At 37.9% G+C, this 23,660-nt stretch overlaps 1 pseudogene; it reads left to right on the top strand.

Moving 5' to 3' along the window:
* Nucleotides 1-1,535: 1,535 nt before the first annotated feature.
* LOC149831580 (folate transporter 1, chloroplastic-like) lies at nucleotides 1,536-18,553 on the top strand (annotated as a pseudogene).
* Nucleotides 18,554-23,660: the final 5,107 nt, after the last annotated feature.

The following is a 23,660-nucleotide window of genomic DNA, read 5'->3' as shown; positions in this document are numbered from 1 at the left end:
GGGGCCACTTGGCTGTTGCAACAAAAAGAAAACTTCTCAAAATACCCCCCCAAAACATTCTAAATCCTGCACCTAATCTTTTCATATCCAAAATGCCCCTAGTTGCACACATAATCACATCAATGCCCTACCAATAAAACCAAATCCAACTCAGCTAATACCCATCATATCCTTTTACCAAAATACCCTTTCCCTAAATACTAAATTCTGGGCATGTCACTTGCCCAAAAAGCCGTAATCTTTCTTAAGAAGGATGACCATGTTATCAAATCCCAATGGATCTGATTCAAACCCAAATTCAACATAATGGAGATCCAAATTTCAACGAGCACCAATCCCAATAACAGCTCATATATATAATAATAATAATAATAATAATAAATACCATAATAAAGGGCTCGAAAAACCTGAAGCGTTACAGATCCGATGCCTTCATCTCAACACCTTCACAGCCATCCCATTGGCCACATGGGCGACCCCTCAGTGGTATCCCCATTCTCATGTAATTCATACAATTTCTCACAAAGCAAAGTTCTTGTTCACCCAAGGGGCATTTGTTAATTTTGATAGGAAAGAAGGTTTTACTTGGCATATATCATATGGGACTCACCACAAATTTCTCATGGGGATGCATGTTTCACCCCTCTTAGAACCTTTTTTTAATATTTTTGAGAGCTAAAAAAAATAAATTAAAGAAAAAAAGGAAAGTGTTAGATGTTGGCAAAAATGAACTTGATACTCATTTTTAATGTAATAGAAATGAGTTTCTACAGTTAATGGTATGTGGGACAGGTTTCTTAAACATTTGATGCTGTGTCCGAAAGTTTTGCATTAGTATTTTGAGTATGCCTGATAGGGTGTATCGAGTATCAATGTCAATACTGATTAATGAGAGAGAGATTTTATTTCAGATGTATCAGGATGAGTTGGCAGTAAGTACAGGTAATTTTAAAAAGTTTGGAGCTTTTCTATTTTTTCCCCCAAAAAACCGTATTTTTTTACAACAAATTTAGGTAGTTTGGTGCCATTTTAATTTTTTTCAAAAATGAATTGTTAAATTTGTTAATCCGGATCGAGCTACATGAGATCTGGACTTAGATCAAGACTGTCATAACAAAGGGGACATTTCATAACCCACAGAGTCAATCCCCACCATGGACTGTGTGCCGGACCCATTAAAAAACCCATAAAACTATGAGCTTTTAAGCAAGTGGTTTCAAATCCTCGTATTTGAGATCCTCAAAAGCTCCAAAGTCCAAACCCACAGCATGTAGGCCAGAACCAAACATACTTCGCCTGAGATTTTTTTTTGAATCCAATGGTCTAAAATCCTCACCTGTTTAAGATCTGGGGTCATCAAATACCCATCTAATTTGGACCCTAAGCCGGACAGTGAAAGGGAATTTTCATCCAGATCTGGACCCACTTGGGTTCAGATAGGGTCCGAATGAGAGGCCCGAATAAAAGGAGGAGATGACGGATGACCCGGTAGAGTATCAAAGAATGACGTGAATCTCTCTCTCTCTCTCTCTCTCTCTCTCTCTCTCTCTCTCTCCTGGGTGTATGTCTTCTGCGAAGAGTGGTGGTGGAGAGGGAGGAGGATGGTGGCAGAACGCCACCACCGGCGCCGTTTCTGGTTTCGTCACCGTCGTTTCTTTGCACCCTCTTGACGTTGTGCGTACAAGATTCCAAGGTGCTCTCTCTCTCTCTCTTATTTTTCTTAATTTGTTTGATTGATGGTTTGTAGCGAATGATGGGCGTCAAGCGGTGCTTCCTTCGTATAAGAACACGGCACACGCGATATACAGCATTGCACGGGCTGAGGTTCGTTTTCTCTGATGTTGGTGGATCACTAAATTTCATGTTTTTGCTTGTGATCTTGTATTATCAAGTACCCATGAATCGGTTCTTCAAGTAATTTCTTGTTCTTTTAAGAGTCCCTCTGTTTTCCCCCTTCTCATGAATGATCTAAGAAAGAGGAGATTTGATTGCAATCACTAGGTACTAAGTTGCCCAAATGAAGCATGAGTATATACTTGCAAGATGGTATCCCATTTTGGAGGTCTATCCCTTCAAATTCAGTTCAAACTAGGCGTATGAACTCGAGCAAAAGAATGAGCTTGATGATCACGGATTTCAGATATTCATAGACTTCAAAAGCTCCAAATAGTTAGTAGATGGTTAAGAAATGGCAAGCCATATCTTGGCATCCTCTTCCTTCCAACGTTTGAATCACCAATCACCAACACAATACATCTCTTTTAGAAGCCTAGAATGAGTCTAAACCAATCATGAATTGGTAGTGATTCAGCAGCAATGTGCCAAAAATATCCAATTGAACTGATCATCCTGTTTGAAGACAGCAAAGATGATTCTATGAAGCAACTCAACAACAATACAATCCAGATGAATTAACTGGCGTTCCATACCAAATTCTTGGTAAGTGGTGGTGGGCTTTGTGTTCGAAGAATAGGCTACGAGCTAAGATGTTAAGAACAAAATTATAATATCTGCGAAATTCCCCGGGAGTTGACCATTACTAGGAAATGGAAGTTGGCATCGTCATTATAGAGATCTCAGCTGTTGTCTTTTTAGGAATTCATGTGCAGATTATGTATCAAGCTAAAGGGTGATAAGATTCAATTCTGGCATCACAAATGGGGTAGGATGCAGCCATCGACTGAATGTTTGGCCTTACATATCTCAAAAGGCAAGAAGGTTAGAGATAAAGATTGTTGGAAGAAGGGTGTAGGGAGGGCCTTGGAGTTTAGAAGAAACCTAAAAGAAAAGAAAATAGCGACCTGGTTGGAGTTACTCAACAAACTGGCATCTTGGCATCCGGAAAATGAAGATGCCACTTCTTTGATCTGTGATGTGTCTGTCTGTTTGCTTCACCATGACATCATTCTATATCTGATTTTTTTGAGCCATGTGTAGACAAGGAGATCAGTGGGATAAAGATCCTTCTCCATAACAATTCTTCGGATTATTTATATTTTTTGACTTTACTAGTGAAGACTATCTCTTTGGGCCTCTGTGTCTCTTTGCTGATGAGCTTAATAGGAACCTGTTTTGGGAAAATCTGTTGTCTGCTTCATTTAGTGTTGAGTATACATTATGCATTATTTGGTCCTGTTTCACTACATGTCAAATTACTACAAGTTGTGGAGCTAAATATAGAATGTCTCCTTTACTGCTGTTCAACATGTCCACAAAATTGTCTTTTGTAAAGCCTTTAAATTGTTGGTTTCTGTTCCTTTTGTTTTCTTACAATCATTCGTCATTTTCTTTTATTTTGTCCTTTGCCATGAAAATTATGCATGTCCAGTCTAATCTGTTATTTCATTCCTGTCCATCTTGAATGTTGTACTTGTTCATCCTAATCCGTCATTTCATTCCCGTAGCAGTGGACATAATTTACACACATTTTTTTCTTATTGATTCTTTTTACCTTGATTTTAAATATATAACTGGTTATTGAGGTTCCTTGAGCATATGTTCCATGGGTGGGTTTCGTATTGTTGGTCTTTTTGGCAATATCTCATCTTATTTTCTGTCAGACAAAATCTCTTGTTGTAACTAGTGGCTGTTGATTTTATTTATCTGAAAAGTGAAAACCTCCATGTTGTACCATTGTATGTGTATGTATGGATGTTTACACTTATTTATATGTGCACACTGATGTGCATGTTCCAACCCTTATGTCAGTGGACAAAGTTTCATGTCAGCAGTTGTATGTTAGTTGCTTGCACATGATGCTGTTTTTTATTGATCCATATCAGTAGAGGCACTGATATTGTAATATGCTATAGTAATGGTACACATGTGTTGCAGGGACTTAAGGGGCTTTATGCTGGCTTGGGTCCTGCAGTTCTTGTTTCAACCTTATCTTGGGGGTTATATTTCTTCATGTAATTTGTTTCTTCCTGCTTTTCCACTTGTTTGAGAGTTAACTGCATATTACTTTGTCTGTTCCTTTATCTTTTTGAATCTGAAGTTCTTTATTTCCTGATTATAATGGTGATAATTTATAATGAATCTACTAGCTTGAGCTTGCTTGCAGTGGAGGTTTACCCATTAATATAGTATGAAAAGGACTACTATTAGTATTGTCAACAAAGAAGCTAATTTATTACATCACAAGCTGGTGCCTTCCTCATTTCCAATGTTTCGCTTGATAGCAGTTGTCTAAATACATTCATTGATCCTTCTAGTAGTGCTTCTAATTCTTGCTTATTTTGCTGTTTTCGTTTATTAGGTAGGTTTTCTCCACCCTTATTTGAATTTCATTATCATCATAGAGGCGAGATCCCTTGACCAACTTGTTGAAGAAGAAGGTATGCCAAACATTTTTCTAAACGCAACCTGGATGGCCTCTGCATGACTGCTGACCTAAAGACAGTAGTTAGAGAAGTTCTTTTATTAGTTAGAACCGATTGTTTTGATTATCATTACAGAGTTATTATAGAATAGAAAGATGTTAAAAGTTGTTGTTCCTTGATAGATAAGTCTATTCTTGTAGCTTGTGAAAGTCAACTTGAGATTTTTGGAATGAGGATTCAGTATCATGTTGGCACTGCTGTCTCCAAGATATGTCTATTCCTATGGTACCTGGACACTCTATTTTGCCCTCCGTACCCGTGTCAACATGTGTATCCCTGTATTGACATGCATTGACACCTGAACATGCCATTTTACCTTCCATACATACAAGATTGTATTTAATTTATAATTATATTTTAGTATATAATATATTTTTAGATATAACATATATATATTTAGATTATATTTAGTTTATTTTGATTTATGTGATATATATAGTCGTGTCTTTTTTGGAATTGCCGTGTGTCGTACTTGCACAGGGGCGTAGCTAGGATTCATGCGAGGGGGGGGGGGGGGGGGGCAAACAGGGGTGTAGAAAAAGAAGTTGTGTGATAGTTGGGGGTTCGGGGGCAGCGCCCCCGGAAAAATTTTTTTGAGATAAAATAAAAAATGGCTACAATTATTAATAAAAATCTATTTCATATGGACAAATCAAACTATTTGCTGCAGTCAGGGCTGGGCTAAAAAATGGATAAAAATCTATTTCATATGGAATCAGGGCTGGGTTAGGACTGGGCTTTTAAAAAAAAAAAATTAACTGTTTCGGGAGGCAGGACTGGGCTACAGCCCAGTCCTGCCCCCCCTAGCTACGCCTCTGTACTCGCACCTGCACCCGTACCCAGGTGACAGGTTTATTCTTTTTTTCAGCTACTCTATTTTGCTCAGGAGTGTAGGGACAAGATTTTTGATAATCTGTACCTTTCTCCTGCAAGAACTTCTCAAATACACAATTGACATATTCACCACCAGAGTCAGTTTTAAGTGTCTTAATTTTAACTGCAAACTAATTCTCAATCATAACACAAAAGCTCTTAAAGATTTCAAAAAGTTTACTTCTATTTTTTATAAAATATAATCAAGTAAATTTTGTACAATCATCTATGAATGTAACAAAATATGATGATCTTCTTTTTGAAAAGACCGACGAAGGACCCCACACATCATAATATACAAAGTCAAAAGGACTTTCAAACTCCCTATCACTAGACCCAAATGACAAGGCATGACCCTTTGTCAATTTACAATTCTCACAATCTTTAACATGATTAGACACCACTAACTGAGGCCCACCAACGTTTTTTGAAGACAGTGACTTTTGCAACCTAGAGCTAGTATGACCCTGTATCTGGTGCCACAAAACAAACTCATCTATAATCTCTTTTGCTCACTCGTGTCAAGCCAAACCAAGTAGTACAAGTCTCTTCTTTATGGCCAATCCCAATCTTCTTTCTTGAACTGATCTTGCACAGCACAATCAAAATGAAAGAAAGTAACATTATAATTGTGCTTGGTAATTTAGCCAACAAAAATAAGATTCGTAGCAAGTGATGGAACATGATAAACCTGAGAGATATTAATCTTATTGCCATGATAAGAATCAAAGGTAACATAACCGACTTTTGAGACAGTAATAGAAGAGCCATATGCAGTGCGAAAAATGCTATTGCAGGGTTGACAATTGGTTAAAATAGGCTCATTGACTGTCATATGACAAGAGGCCCCTGAGTCTATTAACCAACTTGAGGAGTGACTTGAGATACATGAGAAAACAATACCATAGGAAAAGACAGAGTAGTAGAGGGGGATGCTATAACTGACTGGGCAATGAGTTGCAATTGTTGGATTTATTGTTGCATCTGTCGGTGTATCTTCTCCAACAACTGAAGTTGACTGCCACCTGATGTTTCTGAGGCTCTCTCGAGAGACAGACCAATAGGCTGATCACCAATATCAGTGTGATCATCCTTGGGCTTAGTGCCCTCACCATCAAAAGATGCTACATAAACTTCACCTTTCTTTTTCCTAAGGGTTGGGCAAGAGTTTTTCATGTGATTAAAGTTCTTACAATAGTGACACTGAACAGAACTCATGTCACCTCTTCCTCCCACTCTTCCACCATGTCTCCTATCAAATCTACCACCTGACTACTGAAAAACTACATTAACACTGTCACTGGATGAATAGGTTCTAAGAGACCTTATCTTGGTCTATTCTACAATCAATTCAGCTAGGATATTGGTGACTAAGGGTAAGAGAGGACAATGCAATATTATACTCCTCACTCCATCAAACTCTGGTCGAAGTGCCATGAGAAACTTAACCCTAGCTATCTCCTTATGTTGATCAAGAAGCCCCAGACGTGTTTGACATGAAGTGCACATCTCACATTTAGCACACTTTTCACATCTTGTTTGACCTTGTATGAGTGCTAGTGCATCCCAAACTCTTTGCATATCAAAATAAAATTCTTCAATCAACTTGCTTCCTTGACTCATACTCTCTAATTCTTGAGTAACTTGATATTGCCTGACTCAGTTCTCTTGTTTGTAGACTTGTTTGAAATAGGCCCAAGCTTCTTTGACTTTCTGAAACTTGAAGATGTTCATAACTATCCTCTGTTCTTCTAAACCTAGTATCCAAGCCTTAAGCCTTGCATTATTCACATCTCATTCCTCTATAGCTTTGTTAAAATTAACATCATTGAGCTTTGGGTTTCACGTTTGAGCCATTCAAGTACCTTCCAAGTATTTTCCAACTATTACGAGTCATAAAATGAGCCCAATAAGCATAATTTGTCCCATCCAGCTTCATTGGGACAATCAAAATTCTTTCTTTCTCCATATCTCACCCAACCCCCCAACTACAAAATATAGTGTTGTACAAGAAAACAATATCAGTGAACCGATATCCAAAACAATGTGTACAACAACACACACACATAGTCTCTACACTATCTCCAATATGCCAATATTAATACCAAAAACACATGCTAAGAATTATGTAATATATTGTATTACCATATGGGTACTGCCCCTTTTTAATCTTGGTTCATTTGTATATAGCATTTATATTAGGGGCATTTTGGCCTTATTACTTTTTCTTTTATTTGCCTTGTATGTATATAGAGGTGTAGACCCCCATGATAAGCATAATGCTTTTATTTGCTCTATACAGAAAGAAGCTTTAGTGTTTCCTCTCTACTTCTCTCTTCTCTCTTATTGAATCTTGTCCAACCCTAGCACAATCAATATGGTATAAGAGCCATATTGAATCAATAAGGGAATTAGGGTTCCTTGCTGGAAGGGAGAGGACTTCATTCTAGGCTTCAAGGTATGCATCATTTGGCATGCCAAGAGGTTGTTGACATCATCATCAGCTGTACGAACAGTTGAGTTTCAGGCAGCATCAAGTAGATCATGATTTTAGATGATTTGTGGATAAAAAATTATCTTCATCGGAGGCATAGTCGATTTAGTATGGATTTTCTTTTGATTTTTCAAAAGGGTCGTGAACAGTAACGAGATTCGAGTTTTTTGCTCAATTCGAGTGAATGGGTAGGTGTTTGAGGCCCTTGTTTGTTGCTTTTGGATTGTTTTTGACCTAGAATCATAGTTGTGGTGTTGTGATGGCTTTATCTCTCGTTTTGAGAGAGATTTATCATAGTTTTGGGAGGTTCTAGCTGGCGGTAACCTGGGTTCTAAAGTTTTTGAGCCTTGACCTCTCTCTGTTTTGGCCCAGATTCACTATGTTACAGTGTTGGGTCATAGTTATTTGGTGTAAAGCCGGTGTGCAAGTGGCTTTGTGATGAATCTTGGTATTTTTTTGGGAGTTGTAGTTTCTTGGGGGACTATCTTACTTTATGTTTATCGGGTTCATCGACTCTAGAGTTGCTTTGGGTTTGGCTGAGACGTTTGTGGTTTTTTTGGGAGTTGTGGTCTTACTTTGCTTGTTGAGTCTGATTCACAACATTGGTTATGTTGGGGTCATAGTTGTGAGACAACAAAAGTGTGAATTCATGAATCTCGCTGGAGTTATTTCTTGCTTGTGTGCAGTATATTTGGAGTTGTACGTGTTCCACATTGTTTGGCTTCTTGGGTTGGAAGTGCTTTGTTGTTTTTGTGTACAAGAACTATGAATTTTGTAGTTTGGGGGTTGGTGAGGTAGGGAGAAAGAAGGCATACAGATTGTTCCCATGAAACTTGACGGAATAAACTATGCGTATTGGGCAAACTTTATGACTACGGTAATAGTAGGAAAATGACTTGGATGCTACTTAGATGGCTCGAAGGTGTAACCCAAGCCCACTAGTGTTGATTTTGACAAAGCAATAGAGGAATAAATTATAAATAATGCAAGGGTCAAGGCGTGAATTCTGAGTTCAGTAGAACAAAGAATAGTTATGAATCTTTTCAAGTTTCAAGAGGCCAAAGAAGTTTGGGCATACCTCAGGCAAGTCTACAAACAAGAGAATTGGGCAAGGCATTATCAACTCACTCAAGAATCGAGGAGTATGCGCCAAGAAAATATTGAAGAATTTTATTCGGATATGCAAAGAATTTGGGATGCCCTTGCACTTATGGAGGGCCAAACAAAATGTGAAAAATATGCGAAGTGTGAGATGTGTACCTCATGTCAAACTTGTCTAGGACATCTTGACCAATATAGAGAAACTGATAAGGTTATTGAGTTTCTTATGGTATTCAAGCTAAAGTTTGATAAAACAAGGAGTGCCATCTTGCATCATTCTCACTTACCTTCTGTCACCAAGGTCATAGCAGAGTTGATTGCAGAAGAGACTAAGATGAGGTCTCTTGGAACATATTCATTTGGTAACAATGTCATGGCAATTTCTCGGCAATTGAGTGGCACATGTGATGGAAGAGCTGGTGGAAGAGGTGATTTGAGTTTTGGAGGGAGAGGTGACTTGAGCTCTATTCAATGTTATTATTGTAAGAATTTTGGTCATATAAAAAATTATTATCAATTCTTAAGAAAAAGAAGATGGAGTCTATGCAACATCTTCTAATGGTGAGGGCGTAAAGCCCAAGCTGTTTACTTTGACATTGACACCCAGTCTGTTGGTCTTTCAGCTGCGAGATCTCCAGAATCGTTAGGTGGTGGTCAACTTTACTTGAAAAGGTGCAACAACAAATGCAATAGCAAATTCAGTAGTTGCAACTTCTTGCCCAATCAACCGTAGCTCTTTCCTCTACTTACTCCTGTATCTTTCTCTGGTACTGCTTTATCAGGTATCTTAAGTTATTCCTCTGGTTGGTTACTAGACTCAGGGGCTTCATGTCATATGATATCCCATGAGCTTATTCTAACCAACTGTCAACCTTGCAGTAACGTTTTTCGCACTGCAGATGGTTCTTCTATGTCTATCTCAAAAGTATATTCCATTACTTTTGATTCTTATCTCGGTAGTAAGATTAATCTTTCTCAAGTTTACCATGTTTCATCTCTTGCTATGAATTTTGTTTTTGTTGGACAAATTACCAAGCTTAATTGTAATGTTACCTTCTCTCATTTTGGTTGTGTCGTGCAAGATCAATTATCAGGAAAGAAGATTGAGATTGACCATAGAAGATGAACCTTATACTACCTAGTCTGGATTGATATGAGTGAGCAGAAGAAGCCTGAGATTAGATTTAGAGTGTCTGTCATAGATGAGTCTGTTTTGTGGCATCAGAGATTAAGTCATATTTTCAGCTCTAGGTTACAAAAATTTGTGTCTTCAAGAAGTTTTTGTAAGCCTAAATTAATTGTGTCAAATCATGTTAAAGATTGTGAGAGTTGTGGGTTGACTAAGGGTCATGTCTTATAATTTGGGTCTAGTGATAGAGAATCAGAAAGTTCTTTTGATCTAGTGCATTCTGATGTATGAGGTCCTTCGCCAGTCTTGTTAAAAGTAGGGTCATCATATTTTGTTACCTTCATAAATGATTGTACAAGATTTACCTGGTTATATTTTATGAAAAATAGAAGTGAACTTTTTGAAATCTTTAAGAATTTTTGTGTTATGATTGAAAATTAGTTTGTTGCTAAGATTAAGACTTTTCAAACTGACTCTGGTGGTGAATATATTGTGCATTTGAAAAGCTCCTGTAGGAAAAAGATATAGTTCATTAAAGATCATATCCCTGCACTCCTGCACAAAATGGATTGACTGAAAGAAAGAATAGGCATATCCTGGAAACAACAAAAGCTCTTATTTTTTGGGGTGAGGTGCCCAAAGTGTTTTGGGCAGATACAGTTCAACTAAGTATCTATCAAATAAATTGTATGCCCTCAAGTGTGTTTAAGGGTATATCTCCCTTTCAAAAATAGTATAGACAAACTCCAAATTATGATGTGATGAAAGTATTTGGATGTATATGTTTTGTTCCGTTTCTTGATAGATATGAAGATAAGTTGTCTCCTAAAACTGTTAAGTGTTGCTTTCTTGGGTTTGCAAATGGTCAAAAGGGCTATAAGTGTTATGATCCTATTGAAAAGAGGGTGTGGGTATCCCGACATGTTGTCTTTCATGAGGATATATTATATTTCAGCCAACATGGAGAAAAGATAAGAAATGACTGACTTATCATTCTTGGTTCCTTTTGGTGAAAAGGAAGGTGTGAATGAAATAGTGGAGATTCAAGGGGAGCAGGTTCAACCCAGAGATAGTCAGTTTTAGTCAGTTTGGGCAGACCTACTCAAGGAGATATGAAGATGTGGTTGAAATCCCTTTTCTAGATCAAGTGGAGGAATAGTCAGAGAAAAGATAAGAGGCCAATTGTGATCCTATTCCTTTGTCAGCTGAATCCGACCACTAAAATTTAGAGTTTTTATCTTATTTCCCTAATCCTCATCAACTTCAGTTCTTTCTTCTCGTTTTGTATTCTACAAGTCTTTCTCCTCTCAACATCGTGCATTTTTAGCATTAATTCATTCTTATGTTGGGCCTGAGTCTTATCCAGGGGCAACAGGAAAAGAGGAGTGACAAAGCGCTATGTCTGAAGAAATGAGTGCATATGAAGATCTGGGAAAAAAAGTGTATATGAAACTACCATAGGGATATTCAGATCTAGAAAGTAGGGTTTGTAGACTTCACAGAGCGTAACAGTGAAATTACTTGGTTTTAAGTAGAGTCATCATGACCTCGTCTTATTTGTGTCTTCCTCTAAACTCAGAAAATGCATATTACTTCTTTATGTAGATGATATGATACTCATGGGGGATGATATGGAAAGAGTAAAGGAGACCAAGAAGAAGTTGGCCAACATGTTTGAGATGAAAGACTTTGGGCGTTTAAAATATTTTCTTGGGCTAGAGATAACATACTCACAAAGGGGATTGAACTTGTCTCAACATAAGTATGCTACATATTTGGTGGTGAAGGCAAGACTGGTGGATGATTAAAAAAGAGTCAATTTTTAACGCCCCAAAATTTCAAACTTATAGACCTTTGAAAATACTAGAAAACCTTTCATTTTTCAGAGTTTTTATTTTAAAGAATCACCGAAAATGATTTTTTTTTGAAAAGAAAGACAAGTTGACAACTTTTGGCGCATTAGCGCGAACCCCCCCCATCATCAATAACAAAAGCAATTTAGCAATACAATTGGTGAACCATATGTGTTAAAGATAATTTTCAATTTGTACAAAATTAGGGTTTCCCCTTAGACAAAAACCCAAAACTAAAACTGGTAACCAAGATGCAAAACTATGAGCAGAGGGAGTGAGATTTTGTGCTATCTTGCATAACGCCATCGACCGTCTGGTAAACCTAATCGTCACCTGCCCCCATAAAATGGGCCAGTTTTACGAAAAACTGGTAGGTGCACAAGTAAGACAATATGAAACAAAATTAAGTCGAAAAAATGGTAGGTGCACAAGTCATTAGAAATAGCGGGACATAGACCGGAAATATACCTCGTGACTTGCTGGCGGGCGGTTTCCTCGATCTGTACTCGTAGGGAAAGTCGATGGAACTCAGCAGTGTAATCCGCCACAGTATTGGTGCCTTGACGCAGGGTCAGGTACTTGTAGGCTCTCTCGGCGTAATCTGACGGCACGAACTTAGACTGCATCAACCGCTGCATCTCTTCCCAAGTCTGTACGTGCTCTAATCCCTGTCGCACCCTCGACCTCTGTAACTCCACCTACCATGTTTGTGCGAGACCTCTCAACTGGGTAGAGGCTAGGGAGACACGACGGTGCTCGGCGACATCGTGGTAGTCGAAGAAGAACTGGATGACATATGACCGATCGAAGAACTGCTCCAGATCGAATCGACCTACGAACTCTGGAAGCTCTAACTTCACCCCATATGTGGAGGGGCGCTCTGGTGCTCTCTGTTGTCAGGACTCCACCATTCCTGCAGGATGCTCGTTCCAGAAGGTGTCATCATCCCACACTGCTTCATCTCTGCGGTCCTATTCGCCTGGCTGTTGGGGTTGAGGAATGCCGACGACCTGTTGTCGGCGCTCTGGTCGCGCCAGTCCCTGTTGAATCTGCTTCGGTTTGGCTGGCCCATGGGCGGGAGCCATCTGTGGCCGGCGTTGTGGCACCGGTATGACAGGAGGTCCAAAGTAAGGGGGATGGGGCTCCCGGGTCTCGGGCTCTAGGTGGGTAGGAATGGGATAATATGGGTTTGGGTTATGGGTCGGGTGAGGATAGTGGAGTTGAGCCGGATACGGTATTGGGTTTTGGATCAGAGACAGGTTAATGGGTTGGCCCTGGTTCAGGAATTGGGTCGGATTGGTATAATAATATTGGGTTGATTCGTCCGATTGGATGTGGATCGGGTCTATTCCTAAACTACTCGTCGGACCCAGATTTGGATAGGTTGGATCGGGGATCGAGTTGTAGAGACTTTGATGCAAGGGGGATGCGACGCTTAAGCGATATCCGGACCCAACCTGCTGCTCTTCGGCACAGCGACAGAAAGAACAAATCACCCCGCAAGGATCTGCCGCTGCCGCGTGCGTGCCGAACGTTGAGGCTATTATTGCCGTGACAGGACCAACGTTCCCAAATGGGAAGACGCTGGTTGTGGGTTGTTGAGAACCGATGGCGCGATCCTCACAATCGTGCGATGAAGAATGACAAGAGGGAATAGGGAAAAACCACCACAAACGGTGGGCCTGATTTTCTTATTTTCTTTATTGCAATGGAAATCAGCCGTACAAATAAACAATAGATAAGTGAAATAACAGTAGACAAAACATAACAGGTAAAGACGTGAAGACAAAAAGAATAAATGCAAAAGGGAAATCTGCAGGAAAGGGATAAAAAAAATAGGAAAAAAGTTGCTGAAGGAAATTCGGCTGCTGCCCGTTCTGAATATTCTCCATCTTGTGCACGGAACCCTAGAGGGGTTTTCAAAGGCTTTTCGCCCGATCCGGGTATCGGGTCCGACCCCGAACCCGATGCCGCTCTGATGTGCTGTTGGATCTGGAGTTGGCACGTAACAAGACCTCTTCCCCATGTCTTGGAACCAATATCTGGATTGGATCCGCTGCTTGGATCCGATTCCCAAAGTGCAGATCCCGTCCCTGGCTTGGGTCACGTTGTATGGATCCGAGTCCGTTTCTGCCCTGCATCATGATAGAAAGTCACTCACAAGTTATAACTTTTTTCTTGGTGCTAATCTTATTTCCTGGAGTACCAGAAAGCAGAAGGCAATGGCTAGGTCTAGTACAGAAGCTAAATATAGATCGATGGTTGTTGCTACAAGAGAGGTCACATGGATTTAACATTTGTTGATGGACTTACGAGAGTCGATTGCTAGTTGTCTTCTCCTTTGTGATAACCAGAGTGCTATTCAGATATCTCTTAATCACATTGAGATTGACCAACATTTTATTAGGCAGAAGATTGAGGAAAAAGAGATTGAGCCCCATTATGTTTGAACAGAAGATCAGGTGACCGATTTGTTTACTAAAGGGCTCACAAAGTGCAGATTCTGGTTCTTGAGGAACTAGTTGTCCATGGTCCAAAATCATGCACAACTTGAGGGGGGCTATTAGAGTACGATATTTCTTATATGGGTCTGGATCTAGATCCAACCCATTGTGTAATATTAGACACCCAACGTGTAATATTAGACACCTTTGTAAATACATGTGATATATAAGGGCATTCTTGTAAATAATGTATTAGGGTTATTACTTTATATTTAATAGAATCAGATCACGCCTCCCTCACTGTTCATTAAGGGAATACGTGATCAGTTACGACCCTATCTCTCTCATCTCTGAGTTTTCTTGCTTGTGAATAGATTTTGATGATTTCTGTCAGAAAGCAGAGGGAGTCGGAGAGGAGAGAGTACTTGAGGAGGAGAGGTCCGGCGAAGCGGTCGGCGGCGACGTCGGGGTCCGACGAAGAGGTTGATCGGCGTCGGCTTCAGGAGGAGAGGTCGGGAGGAAAGGAAGGGAGGATTAGGGCAAAAAAAATTTGCCCTAATCCTCCCCTCCGCAGCCCATTTCATCGGGCAGATTTTTTTTTTAAAGTCTAAAAACTGGACAAAAATGACCCTGGGTGCATTGACCGCACCCAGGGTCTGCATCGCGTCGATGCGGGTGCGGCACCTGGTTGGCTGAATCCCTGTGACTTAGTGTGTAACATTACCAAGAGTTCTTCCTAATGATAGAGCTCACGTTGCAAGGCAGTCAGTTTGATATTCCTGACTGTAGCGAAGTATTGATCGAGTGACAAGGGAAACTATCATCCTTTTATGCAGCCAGTATTCTTTGGGTTCCACATCTGGTGGTATTTCTGTTATTAATCTCTCTTTTGGATGTAATATAAAAGTATTGTTTAGGTTTTATCTTTCTTATTTTGGTACAACACTATTGAATGACATGTCAGTTGTGGGTGAATTGCCCCATTAGGGCTCTTTGTATTAAAAAAAATTGCTGTGTTTTGCCTCACACACAAGCAGTTATTTGGAGTTGTTTGATGCTTCTTGTCCAAGGTATTCCAAGCTTCTTTCTCTTCTCAAAGTTATTATGGTATCAGAGCCTCTAAACGTTTCTTTTGTGCTTCATTAATCTATCCCGCGCTCCTTCTCTTCTTACTTCTTCCTTCTCTTATCCTTCTCATTCTCTTCATTTTCTCTCTCACTTTATTCTTTCTTCACAATTAAATTTTGTTTTCTTGGTTATCTTTTATTCTACCTTCTTCTTTCTTCTCTGTTTTCTTGCTGCCCAAGTTCTTTTCCTCTCTTCTTTAACTCTTCTTCTTCATCAAGTCTTTTCACTGTTTTAATTTTCCTTCTATATATGTTTCACTTTTGCTGTACTTTTCAGACACGGAAACATTAATTTCACATCTGCATTATTGGTGTTGATGTCATCATCAGTGTTGTAAGTATCATACTGTATCGTACAATATGGTATGATACTTTGGGGGAAAACGATACGATACATACTCCGTATCTCGATACAAGTGTGTATCATACCTGTATCAAGTGTATCATACGATACACCCCCTGTATTGTACAATACAGTATGATACATATTGTATGATATGGTATGGTACATATCATTTTTTTAATCGTATTTCTTAAACTTGGTTATTTTGTTTTTGTTTATATAATATGAAAGTATGAGTCTTGTGGTATTGTTCTTGTGAGATATGCATGCAACATTATCTATGATTCTATATTAGTTGATATTTGATGATGTCTTATGTAGCTCATAGAGACATAAATGTGATTTTATGGTTGTATTTTGTGCAATTCATCATTGTTTCATGTGTTATGATTTTTTTTAGATTTTTTGTTTTTTTTTTCTGATTTTCTTGATTTCTTTGGATTTTTTAGAATTTTTTATTAAAAATTTACGACATGATACGATATGGTGCTACTTTGTGCTCGACCAATATGGGTAACGATACGCTACTCACAACCTTGATCTCTGCCATTGACTTCAACAATTTCTGAAACTTCTACCGCTTCAGTTTTCCTTTGATATTTGATGCTCCCTTGTAGGGGTGGCAAAACCTGACACGACCCGCCAACCCGCCTCTTAGGTGGGTTCAGGTTTGGCTTAAACAGGTTCGTGTCATAAACGGGTCGACCCGCCTAACCCATTTAATAAACGGGTCAGGTTCGTGTTAGGGGTATTCCAACCCGCCAACCCGTTTAATAAACGGGTTAGGCGGGCGGGTCAACCCGTTTACCCGAACCCGACCCGCCAGCCCGCCAGCCCGCCCGCCAACCCGTTTACCCGACCCCGACCCACCCGCTAACCCGTTTACCCGACCCAACCCGTTTATTAAACGGGTTAACCGTGTCGTGTCGGGTTACCCGTTTAATAAATGGGTCGGGTTCGTGTTTGCCACAGCCGACCCGTTTAATAAACGGGTCGAGTTCGTGTTGAGGTATGCTGACCCGCCAACACGACCCAATTGCCACCCCCACTCCCTTGTATCCTCTTAAATCACTTTATTCAAAAATGGAAAAAAGGGACTCATTTTCAAAAGGGCTTCAGACGGAGAATATGAATATTTCATCTACTTTGACTCCCAGCATCTCCATTAATGTTCCTAGTATTGTTCGTGAGCAGGGGAGAGAGAGGGTGCTGGATTTGGGCCAGTCAGGATACACCCAAATATGACATTGTGAGGACTGCCAAGTATCCTAAGCTTGGAATTATGGTCTTCTAGTTAACAAAGGGAATTAGACTTCTTGGGTACACTAGGTGGCGTTTCATGAACTGGTATTTAAGATCACCATAAAAAGATGCATTTTTTTTCATCCAGTCAGCAAGTCTTGGTTGTGCATCTAAAGGTTGTTGGAGGGATTCTCATCGCCATGAAATCATTTGTTTTATACTGCATCAAAATATTATTTATATTTATTCATTCATCCAGCTTCACTTCCAGTTTCATTCTCCACATATTTATATATGTTGCAGTATGTTATATGTTTATGATTATTGTTTGTAAGTTTGACTAAAATCTTTTCCAGGTTATGATTATTGCATTGCAGATGAAGTGACTACTAATGCCATTCTCAGGTATGTCTGTTTACAAATCCTGTTTGGCTGGTTAAAACAAGATTGCAGCTTCAGACACCTCTACATCAAACCCGGTGATATTCTGGATTTTCTGGTCTGATACTTTTGAAATTGATTTTTGTATTCTCTTTTCATTTTTCCAGAAAATATCCTGTGTTGTATCATATGCTTAGTGTCTCCATGATGTGAAGGTGTTTCTTGTTGCTAAATAGAAGTGATTGGGTGAATCCCTTTTGTGTTTTTACATGCATTGTGATGTTTTACCTCATGAAAAAGTAGAAGATTTTGATCTTTAAACTTTCTTGGTGGAGCCCTTATGTGCTTTGTCTTTGAGGTGTCTGCAGACACACCCATGTGTATGTGTATGTGTCTGCACGTGCATGTGTACATAAACTCGAGTTTACCATATGTAGTCTAGTTTTCCCAGAACTATTGAACTCAGATTGTGCAGAAGGTTCTTGACTTTGTGCTTACCAAGGTAAGGCTTTCAATGTCAGCAAAATGTTTTGAACTGGAGATTTTATTATCAATTTTTTCTTAAAGCAGGAATAGGAAAACTATTTAGATGTTTTTCTTTATGCAAGCTCACAACATCATACCTAAATGATCTTGCTGATGTTTTATGCAGAGTTCTGCTGACTATGCAATGCTAGGGGGATATTAAAACTCGCGGCTATGATGCTGACATATCCTTCCCAGGCATGATTTGTATATTCAAATTCTTCTGTCTTTTTCATGATATAACGTGTCTAATTTCTGTTCATCTTTCAGGTCATGTGATCACGACTTCCGGTAACAAGCTTTGCTCTAGCTATCATGCATATCCTTTTATTTTTCTTTCAAGACAAATAAGGATGACATTGCTCATTGGCTGCAGCAAAGGCCCATATGTGATGGCTCCTCCAAATATTCTTGCAGCTAATCAAAGAAACCATGAGGTGAGCTGGTATTCATGCGTTTCTTTGATTTTTTGCCAAATTCCATATTTTTTCTGAGACCATCTGAAAATTTCTTCGTAGATTCGAGGGAACTCGTGGATTTTACAGAGGTATCACTCCGAAGCTGGTGAAAAACATTCCTGCTGCAGCGCTGCTTCAATTACATTTGTTGTTTACGAAATAGTACTTGGTTTATTAAGATTAACACGTGGACACAAATAAAGTTCATATCTTAATATATATTTTTGTGAAGCCCCGCCCTGCCTCTCTCTTGAAGTACCTCTCTCTCTCCCCAACCTCCTCTTCTTCCTGAGGCATGCCGGAAGGGGGTGGCTGAGGCCACTCTCCCATCACCCTCTTTTCTTCCTCTCTGCCTCTACCGTGCTGGGAAAATATTTGGAAGAAAAAAAAGAGTAGGATAAAACTTTTATGGAAAAAAAAGACACTCTCTGCATCCAACAAATTTTTTATGGACAAATGGGTCAAAACTGACTAAAAAGCTCAACTTAAATATTTTTCCCACGTTTACTAGAAACATGGGGAAATGCATGGGTCCCACTGTCTTGGAAAAACACTAACCTAGTCCCTTCATCCTGCATTGGACATATCCACTAATCAGTGAAATTATGTTCATGTGGGCTGTTGCTTCTCCAAGAAAAAGAAAAAGTTCAAGTGGGCTATCGTTAGCTCCATGTCCTAATGTTAAGCAGAAGAGGACAATTTGGAGTTTTGCACTATTTCTAATTTACAACTCATGATTGAGTATAATGTAGCTAGTGATTATTCTCTTCAAAATAAATTTGCAACTCTCACACATGATCAAAGTGTTGGGAAAAATAACAGGCTAGATATTATAATAACCTATAGGGTTTAACATAATCCAGATTTTACAAGGCATTTTTGTTAAGGAATGTAATATCAGTGTATTAGTAGTAGGGCACGTCCTCCCTCTTTCCCCTGCTTTACTTGTTTGATTGTTTTCATAATATATTTAGGTTGATTTAATTGTAGTGTTAGTTTTTATGATGAAGAATAGAATTGTAGATTGTTAATTTGATTTATTGCATTTATGAATTGATGATATTATGACAATTGTTTTTTATTTCATTAGTGTTACTGTTAACAGTTAAAAATTATATATATATATATATATATACCCTCCCGCATCCCTGCACCCAAGTTTTTTTAAAGTGCTGCGTCGCCGCACCCTCACCTATGTGACAGGTTGTTTTTATAAAAATTGTCATAACCTACCCACTCATATTGGTACTTTACATTTTGTATTGTTTTTTTTTCCTTAGTTTCTTTTTATCTATTTCTCTATTTTCTTTTATATATATTTCCTTCACCTCTCCTGTTTTTTTTTTCATGTTGTGTGTGTATGTGTGTGCATGTGCATATGTTTTCTAGTATCATCTGATATTAACCTGGCTGAAACGAAGTAGGGAAAAAACACCATCTGTTGGGGTATGGTGCTAACGTGTTCATGTAGTGGGATTTATGAGGGCATGATGTGGAAAACTTGATGCCATACAGGCACTAATTGCGGCATTTCAAGAATGCATCTATCATTACATTGCACTTTCTTGTCTGGAAGGCTCTGTTTTGGTTGATTGTGGTGCTTTGAAGAATTTCTCTCTTTTTCCCCTTTCTAGTCATTGTGTGTCTATATTGCCATTTTATCTAGGCTTAGTTCTTGTCATGAACATGGTCAATGTATCAACTTTCAAGTCATGATTTATTAGCGGCAAAAACACTTCAGTCAGCATAGGATGTCGCTCATTAAGCCACATTCTTGAGTTGTTTCTCCCTTTACTTCATCAAACATTTTGCAAAAGGAAAAAGAAATGAGAAATCTTGTGCAATGTTCATAACATATATGAATACCATGTCTTGTGTGTAATATCTCGTAATTTTTTCCCTATATTTTTAATTTTGAAAATACAATTTTTAATTAAATATTTATATTTAATATATCAAAAATAAAAAATAATAAATATGAGCTGATGGCAATGTGGGTTTGGACCTGGTCCAAGGCCCATTGAAGATAACTATATATGATATGTAACACTTGCAAAATTTATTTATTTTTAACTTTTAAATTTAAGCAAAATTCAAGCAAAATTTAGGTTAAAATAATTTTAAATTCAGGAGTTAAATGGAACTAGGATCCTAGTCAGATCCGTTATGAACTGTAGATCTCGTAGGAGATCTGATTTGGCGATTTTGGACATGGGTTGGTTCAGAAAATGCATTTTTTAAATTAGACCGGCCTTTATTTTGTTTTTTTTCAATCGGATCAAAAGCCGACCAACCTATATACATTCAGGTTGATGTCAATATGGATTTGGACCTAGTTTAGGATCCACATTAACTAGTGCCATGAATGAATGGGTTGAAATCCAAATGGATATGGATTTGGATCACGGGTCCAACTCAAACCCATAATCCATCCATGACTAATTTAAAATAAAGAAAATTTAAAACTTTAAGAAACATTATATATATATATATATATATATATATATATATATATATATATATATATATATATATATATATATAGATGATAGAGTTCTACCCAAAGTTGCCAAACTAGGAAGGAGAAGCGAAAAACGATACAAGAAGCGAAAGCGAGAAGCGTTGCATTTTAAAATGTATCGGAAGCGGGAAGCGAGGAATAAAAAACAATATAAGAATTGAATGGGAATAAAAATGAAACATAAATAAAAACTAAAATAAAAGTGACTATTCTTAAATTTCATAATTTTTAGTGTAAAAATTATTTTTTTAACAAAATCTAAAAATGATGACTGCTAATTTAGAGAAAGCACATGAAAGTGAGTGAGAAGCGTGAGAGAACATATAAGAATAGATGAAGTGTGTGAAAAGCATAGGAGAAGCATGAGAGAATCAAGATTATCATCAAGTTTTAGAGTATCGGGCTTCTGAAGCAAGCTTCCCACCTATCTAAGAAGCTTCCAGTAACTCTGGTTCTACCTTTAGTAGAGTTGGTAGAACTCTACCTCTAAACAATACTTATCCATTTAGAGGGGGGGGGGGGGGGGGGCGTCACCCCTTAGTGAGGAAGTCTCCCTCAGTATAAGAAGAGAGGGGTTAAACCTCTCTAAAAAATGTCAAGTTGAAAATAAAAATATTAGAGAGAGAGAGAGAAGAGCATCTTCAAGGTCTCCTCCTTCCTCTAAGTTTTTGCAATCCGAAGAGCAAGGTACGAGATTCACTCTCTATTCCGATGAGTGAAAGGATTTGCATGGGCTAAATCAAGTATGGAATTGAGAGAGGACTCAAATCGGTATGTATATATATATATATCTATATATATATATAGAGAGAGAGATTTATCGATTCTATCAAATCTGGAACCATGCTGGCTGTGTTAAATATTGATTCTTGACTTAAGTTTTAATGGGCCTGAGCATCAAAATTCATCGCAGTCATAATACCCAGAAAAAGATACTGTGATTGAGATTGAGATGATCTTTCTGTCCAGCCTGATATATATATATATATATACACACACACGGTTAGTTTTAAACTGATGATTTTTCAGTTGCATAAACATGATTTTAAGTCTGTATTATTGAATCGTGCTCAAGTTGAATGCATTATAACCGATGCTCATAAATCTAATTTTTTATTCACCATAAAAAAATCGATGTGGATTGAATCTGTGTAGCTGTTAGTTGTTCTTTATGAAGCATATTATGCTGTCAGTCCTTTACTGGGCATATTATACTGAGCACAACATGCTGTTAGATTTCTTTCTTTGAGCTTATTATGCTAATTAGTTTTTACTGTGCATACTGTGCTGTTATTTTTACTGTGCATATGATGCTGATGATACCAGACCGAATCCTGGATCTAATTCATATCCAGATCATGCAGGGTTGTGCTGAAAACAGAGATTTATTGGAATCTGTTTTGGTTTTTGCTGATTCAATCCAGATTTTTGGATCAAATCCAAAAACCTGATTTGTCTCAATTCCCTGCTAGCATTATATATATATATGCATGCCGGCTTATTATAAAATTTTAGTACATGACGTATATGTACAAAAAAAAATCTGAGTTATGTGAAACACTTTTTCTTTTGTATCAATATGCATATACAAAAACTGATCTAAAAGGAAATTTTTTATACAAAATTTATATGTTGGGCAGCATATGTATACTTTGGCCAGGTTATATATATATATGCATCGACCGGTATATAGACATGTGAGTATAAATACTAGATAGATTTTGATAGAGGTTTGAACACATTGAAATTTATTTATGCTGTTCAAAATGTTCAACTTCTTTTGAAACCACAGGATTAACCATCCTTGGATAATTAATTATATCTGAACTAAATGATTGTTGCCATTTGGTTTGCTGTGGATATTTATGATTGTTGCCATTTGGTTTGTTGTGAATATTTAACTAAATCTGATTCTAAATGAAAGTTGGGCATGTTATAAATTTTTGATTTCCTGACGTCATAAAAATTTGATTTCATGCATGAAAGGAGTATGGTTGGAAATCAAATTGGAATATGATTATTTTTAGTTGCCTAAAACTCTGATATGCTTGGTTCAATATGCATTCATTTATGCACTGTGAATATGCATTGATGTTGCCTTGGGAACACCAGCTTGAATATCTTTGTATGATTTATGTTAACTGAAATTTGCAATATCATTTAAATTGTTATTCAATTATATAGTGGTTATGTGTGAACCACTGATGAGCCATTGGAGGCCAGGAGCATGTGTTGCTCATGAGATAGTAAACTGCAAATACATTAGAAAATAATTGTTTTTGAATCAATTACACAGTTAAATTGATAGGGTAAAAGCTCAAATTTATTTTTGATTTGCATAATTGTTCTAGTGTAAAGAATTCTTGATTAATTAAGATGGTAAAATAGATCAAACAATGTAATAATTTTCTTTCTTAGTATCCATCTGAAAGGGTGGAAACCTTGGATAGCAGTTACGAGACCGTAAGAATACTAAACACCATGTACATTTGTTGTCCTCAAGAACCCAATGTGTGGTTCATGTTCTTGGTCACAGTTGTAGAAAACTTTCAGCCACTTTGCCTGGGGGTGTTGTTGACTCAACTATAATTATTGGTATACCAAATAAGTGGCATCAATGATTGTGATTTTTCATTGATGTCCCGACATTAGGTATGAATTCTTAATATTCTGATGGATGGTGAGGATTCTTGATATCGGTTGGGGAACAAGTGTGTAATCCAATAATTAAAATTATAAATTGTGTTAAATTACGACTGAGAACTATATTAAATCTTTGAAACTTTA

The sequence above is a fragment of the Nuphar pumila genome, chromosome 7 (assembly GCF_984573655.1).
Source record: "Nuphar pumila chromosome 7, dmNupPumi1.hap1.1, whole genome shotgun sequence".
NCBI lineage: Eukaryota > Viridiplantae > Streptophyta > Magnoliopsida > Nymphaeales > Nymphaeaceae > Nuphar > Nuphar pumila.
This window is presented reverse-complemented; position numbering and strand designations above follow the sequence as displayed.